The sequence below is a fragment of the Nothoprocta perdicaria genome, unplaced genomic scaffold (genome assembly GCF_003342845.1).
Source record: "Nothoprocta perdicaria isolate Ctin4 unplaced genomic scaffold, notPer1 scaffold_7, whole genome shotgun sequence".
Lineage (NCBI taxonomy): Eukaryota > Metazoa > Chordata > Aves > Tinamiformes > Tinamidae > Nothoprocta > Nothoprocta perdicaria.
This window is the reverse complement of record NW_020455976.1, coordinates 4,271,258-4,277,454: the sequence shown is the minus strand read 5'-3', so window position 1 is coordinate 4,277,454 and position 6,197 is coordinate 4,271,258. Positions and strand designations below refer to the sequence as shown.

The 6,197-nt window shown below is 40.6% G+C and overlaps 1 long non-coding RNA gene across 1 annotated transcript; it reads left to right on the top strand.

Annotated features, from left to right (window-relative positions):
• The first annotated feature begins 4,286 nt into the window (after positions 1-4,286).
• On the top strand, positions 4,287-5,507 carry LOC112957195. The gene is made up of 2 exons (XR_003251173.1): positions 4,287-4,365; positions 5,335-5,507. It is a non-coding gene; the product is annotated as an uncharacterized LOC112957195 (long non-coding RNA).
• The last annotated feature ends 690 nt before the right edge of the window (positions 5,508-6,197 follow it).

Below are 6,197 nucleotides of genomic sequence, written 5' to 3'. Positions count from 1 at the left end.
ACTCCTCACACCTCTCTGTGCTCTGACTGTGAGTCCTAGGCTGATGCCTTCTCCCTAGCTACTCCYCAGCATCCTCAGTCATGAAGGTTACTACCGATCCCATTGTACAATGGACTTTCTAAGATCTATATTGCTTTTTGAGATATTTTTCTAAGATGAGTTGGGGGCCTGAAAGTTTATGTGGATTATTTTAAAGGAAACCAACAAAGAGTTGATTCGTGGGGCCAAAATAAACCTTGAAAAGTCCTACTGGTAGATTGATCTGCCTGATGCCAAACTTGCTTTCTTTTCCTCTCATTTTCCTTAAGCAGCCTGTCAAACACAATCCCTGACCAGATGCTGGGGCACACAGATTTTACCCCAACAATCAGCAAGGATCTCAAAGGCCATGATACAAATTCTCCAGCTTAGTACACTGGTTGCATGCTGTAGGGATTTTACCTGTAAAATCCATGTTTGATGCACAGAGAGAAAACTCTGACTTTGTGGTGCCTTCAACACCACCCTGTTTCACTGTTTTTCCTCCTCTTTTACATCCCACAGAGGTGACAGCAGCAGCCGAAGACTGTCCAGTTAATGACCATTTCTCTCCCTGCTCACTACCTTGCTTAACAGGCTGGACACACATTTGCTAGCTCTATTTTAGAATATGTCAAGTGTTCTACTGGCACGCTGCATGGTCCTTCTCAGCATCGCTTCACTCTCCACTGCCAAGCTTTTAAACAAAAATAAAACAAGATAATGTCTATAAATCATCTTCTAGCTCCTTTCCAGCTCAGCACCAGTGGAAGAGTGTGCTAAGTTATCATGTTTTTAACTATGAACCTCTCTGGCTGTTTGTCATTTATCTTGTGTCTCTTACTCTGATCTGGCTCAAGGCTGAACATAAGCAAATGATGGATGCAGCGCTGTCTGTCCTGGTTTGTACTGGCATTATTAACCCATATTCTCCTGAATATTTCATGCTCTAATACATTATTCATAACTTGTTGTAATCAGCTCTCAGGTTAGCTACCTTGTGCGTGGGGGYAGCGAAGAAATGTTTGTTATTGAGGGGAAATTCCCATTTTGTGCTGTCAAGGATTTTCTTTACTCCTGTGATTCTCAGTACTGTGATGTAGCTTAGCCAGTGTAAATGGGCCATTTTACATGGATTTACACCAGCATCTGTTCTAATAATATTTTCCCAGGTGGCTGTAATATCATATTTTGATTTATTGTGTTTCTAAGATCCCCAAGAACCAATTTTGTAAAGTAACAACTCCGTGACTATAAGATACTGTCAGCTTTCTTTCAATTAAATAATGTTTTATTAAATGTTATCCTGTTTTACTTTTATTCTCCATTCATCTATTTTTCTCTTCTTTGATTTCCAACTTGTATTTTTTTTCCCTYGAGAATTTGCCTCAGAAAACAGCTGCTATGTATAGGCTTCAGCAAGAAGAAAATCCTGTGTTCCTACATGGACATGGCCAGATATGGATGGGATGAAGCTCTGGAGGTCTAGAGTCCACTAACTCAATGTTTGGGGTCAGACTTTGAAGGTATAACAACCTGGAGTTGTTTAGGAGGAAGGAGAGGACTTTGAATTCAGTTTGACAATGAATTCAGAGCCATCATTTTAGTGTAGCATGTCTTACTGTCTCTTGAGGTGCATAAGTCAAATAGCAACAGGTTTATGCCTGATGCTTCTCCAAGCAGCTCCTCTCTGAGAAGCAATTTATAACAAATGCCAATGCAGAATGTGCGTATGGATTGGGGTCTTCCTGTGAAATGGAGGTGGCTCTGCTGGTCTGCTGTGCCWTACAGACTGGTCTCCTGTGATTGCTATGTGCAGTGATATATGAGAATGTTCCCACATGGGGCCTTAAAAGTCATTGACGGCTGTCACACATCTGTGAGCTTTAGGCTTTCTCATTCTCTCAGTCTAATTGTATGATTTCTGGGACAGTTGATGACAGATCATGGAAGCTCAGCAAGCACACAGCAGGCACAGATCTCAGGTTGTTTATTTCAAGGGCTATACCTTGCATTTCTTTCCGAAAAGAGAAGAGAAAGAGAAGAACAAAGACCTTTGACACATTTTAACCCAAGAAACTCTCCAGAACTTGGCCCATTTTGTCTCAAAATGCCTGCACAATGATGAAATGTGCTCRCTATCAGCATTTCACCCAACATGACAAGTTATCCTGTTTTATGTTCCTAAAAGATAGCATTTCGATGGTCCAATAAAAACTAAAGGGTTATAAATTTGTGCAGTAAGGGTCAGTCTGAATAGAGGAGCGAAAAAAGAAAGATGAATTGGAAAATGAAGGTATTAAGAAATGGAAAGATGTATCCCAGGTCTGAGAATGGAGTCAAGAATGACTCCCCGATATTCTGGTTATCAGGGCCATCTTTCTACAGAGCTCAGGTCCACCTTTCTGCAGTAAACTGGGTAGAGGATATCTGTGTGGCCAGAGGTGCATCCTTAACCATGTCCTTTAGATTTGCRTACTTAAAGTTTGGCAGTAATGTTTTTCGGACCCCACTTTGACTGACTGCATTCCCAGTCATTMGCTCTATCTGCACAGCTCTTGAGAGGGTTGGGGGACAGGTCTCGCTTTCCACTGCAGAGGTGGCTTCACTTCAATAGTCAAGAAGCTACAATCCCCAAATGGATTATCTTGCCTGCAGCTGTTTGCAGATGTACAAACCCCATAACCAAGAGACCATCTCCAAGAGCAAAAAGGGTCATGACTGGAGGAACTGGATTTTTCTGCAGAACATCTGCAGAACCCCCCACAGTGATGACTGTCAAGCTGTGTGTCATGTAATGAGAGACTAAAAAAGGCTGAGGCTAGAGGCGCTGTAGGTAGTTGGTTAATGAGGTGCTAATTGGGTAAGAAAAAAAAGAGAGCAAGGGAAATGAGCAGCCAGACTAGTGTATCTGATTCAGAGGAGCTTTGAAATGAGGGGATGCAGAGGGTATTTTTAGCTCTAGCTTGTATTGCTTCTCCTCTGCATAGGAGACAATCTTGCCTGTGACTCAGATAGAGACCTCWGGGTCCCACATGACCATCAAAGCATACACATCAAGTGCTATTTGAGCTTGCTTTGGCTCTGCCTCTATGGAGGGTGTAGGTCATTGCATGAATGCCTGGCAGGAGCTCCTGGAAGCCTCATTAATTCTGTACTTGATATTTAACTGAAACAATTGACTTACAGATCCTCTTCTCAGGGATTCTTGGTGTCCTCCTGATTTTGGGCTTTAGCAAATGATGAAGTATCACACAATATAGGTGTATGGCAAGATAGAGAGCAACTTGCCCGGCAAGACAGCAGTTCTCAGCTCCATGCAAAGAGTGCCAGAAGAGAAAGTCTGTCTATCTCATGCATAAAAGGCATCAGAGGTGAGTTAAATTATTCTGTGCTGTGCAAATCATTCAGCCTTTCTATATCAACAGGTGTGGGTGCTTGTTGATCATATCTTTAGGGACAATTGCAGACCAGATCTGTCGGTCCCAAAGGAAGATGCTGTACATGGTGGAAGTCTGCATGCAACTCCCTACACTTCTGTCTTTTCTCTGTTGCCAAAGCTTCATAAAGGYGGCTTCTTGCAGTGGGGATCATCCTGTCTCTGGTATGAAAACCACAAAACCYGCCAAATAATAGATGATCTCTAGCCTGCCCACTGATTCAGCTATCATGGACTTCCCTAACCGCCCCACGTTCTGTGTTACATGACACATCCTTCTGGAATCTCTTTTTTGCCAATACTCTAGGGCTTTTGAAGCACTGAAAAAAAAATCCTAGCTTCTACTCCTCCTTATGGTCTTTCTTTAATAGTCATTATGAAAATTTTTTACTTATTCTCAAATTTTATATTAAGATACTGTAAGCTATATATTAGTGACGACAATTTCTTTACTGTTTCTATTTTTTTGAATTTTTTTTTTTGTATTAGCATGGAATAAAAACTTTCACAATTTAGATTGCAATCGCAGCATTAACACAGATTTATGATACACCAGAAATCATTTTCTGTTGTTTATTCTCCCTCTCTTTGAAGCAGAAATGATGCTACACCCCTGCTTGTTTCAGGGCAGGCAGTAAGATTATGGTAATCAGTGATCATTCTTTGATTGGACCAGGGTGGCCACACACATGCAAAATGCTAGTGTTACAGTTATTCCTGGTGCCCATAATTTCCACTTGCCTTTCAGGTTGAATGCCAGTGAGTTGCTGTTCAAAACACATTTAGATCCTCTGGGAACAGCAGGATTTTCAAGGTCTACACCTATGTGCGGTGAGAGGTGTGATAAATGCTGAAGTTATTTCCTAAGTGAAGTGAAGAAAACGAAAATTATATCAGTGCTGATGAAGGTGAGCAACAAGCCTTAGATTTAAACAGGGGAAATGACAGGATTATCAGTCAGGTATCATGGCAACCAGGGAGCCTGGAATTTGGTATCAACTCTTCAGTCATATTGTGTCTTTACCTGGCATTACAAGGTACATTTTACCTTCAGGGGAATTTAATCCCTCTCTCCTACAGGTCATTTAGGTGTCTCAGTACCTGTCTACACTCAACAATTGGGAGAATTCAAACTGGTCCAGTTTACCTCTTCATATGTAATTGTATAGGGCAAATAAATAAATAAATAAGAGCTCTGTGAAGGCCAGACAGAAAAAAACACAGCTATATAAGACATCTGCCTTGTTATTACTATGTCTTGGTGGGTATGAATTCAATGCTAAGTCATATCCAGGCGTTGAAGATAAAATATTGTGAGTCACAGCTTTCTTTGGAGACCACGCCGGCCAATTTTTCCGTAGTGAGTTGAACCAAGTGATTTCACAAGGCCCGTGGTCTATCATGGAAAGTCATCTCTGACACTTGCCTTATTGTTGACCTATACACATGCTCTCTTTGTGGCACAGAAATAAGATTATGATGTAAAATAAATTGCTGGGCAGAATTAGAAAGTAGAAATCCTGAGATCTGAGTTACTTAATCCTTGACTTGTTCATCAAAGGATGGTAAGAGCAATCTGGCTACACTGGAATCCTCTTACTGAGCATGCAATGAACATATAATATATTTCTAAATTATGAACTGGAGGGGATTTACTCAGACTTGTTTTTCTTTTCTGCCTGGAATAAGGTATAAGAARTGACAGATATAAATGTAAAACTGTACGATTATTCTTGCTGCAGATGGGGGCACAACCCAGTCCTAGTATATCCTGGGGGAAGTAATTGCCTACTTTAACCTGCTTTAAACCATGTGGCTTTACAGTCCATGCAGTTTCTTTTTTTTTCTTTTTTCTTTTCTTTTTTTTTTTTTTTTAGTATTTGGGGCAGCTGATAACAAAAACTACTGACAGAGGAAGTTCTTCAGTTTTCCTGACTCAGGGATTGTACCTATCTACTACCATATTGTAATACAATAATATAATGCTATATTATGCTTTTATGCAAAGCTTTTAAGCTTAACTGTATATCCTATGCTTGTTCTTTTACTCTTTCATTTCTTTATTGAATTTAAAGCAAAGATTTGAAAGCCTCTGAATTTTAGTCTGTCTCTTATTTGCCTTTAATACCAAATAGGAGATGGCTTAAATACCATTTAAAAATAATCCCCCCAAAGTTATTTGCTCCATTAATATTCCCAAAAGTCACAGGAGCTGATGCTATGTTTATACTGGACACATTATTAGCTTTGTGTGAGTCAAGCAAATTTCTTACCCTGCTACTGAATTTTGTTAAACAAATGAGTCACTGAACAACATTTAATCAATAACATCCTGGGTTCATCTTTTCTCCAGTGGGGGGTATAAAGAACAGACCACCTCCTCCATGTCCACATTTGATCAAGCCTGTTAGAGAGGCTGCATGGGGTATCAGGGCAATGGGCACAGCCAACAAAGMCAAAATGTCTGGAGATGGTGATTGGGAAGAGGTGAGAGGACAGGGCATTAGAGGTAACTGCACACCGTCATATTGTCGAGATCTTTGTTCTGCCATGGAGGCTGCACAGTGACGAATAAAGTACTAGGGCAGTTGGAGTAGTGGCTTTAATAAGCCACTGATAATTATGTAGGTGTCTAGAAGGCAAAGTTCCATTGGTGTTTGACATTGTGTGAAATATGTATAGTTCTGTAGAGGACATATATATGGTCATGGGACCATATATGTACAGTCATGGGGGGACT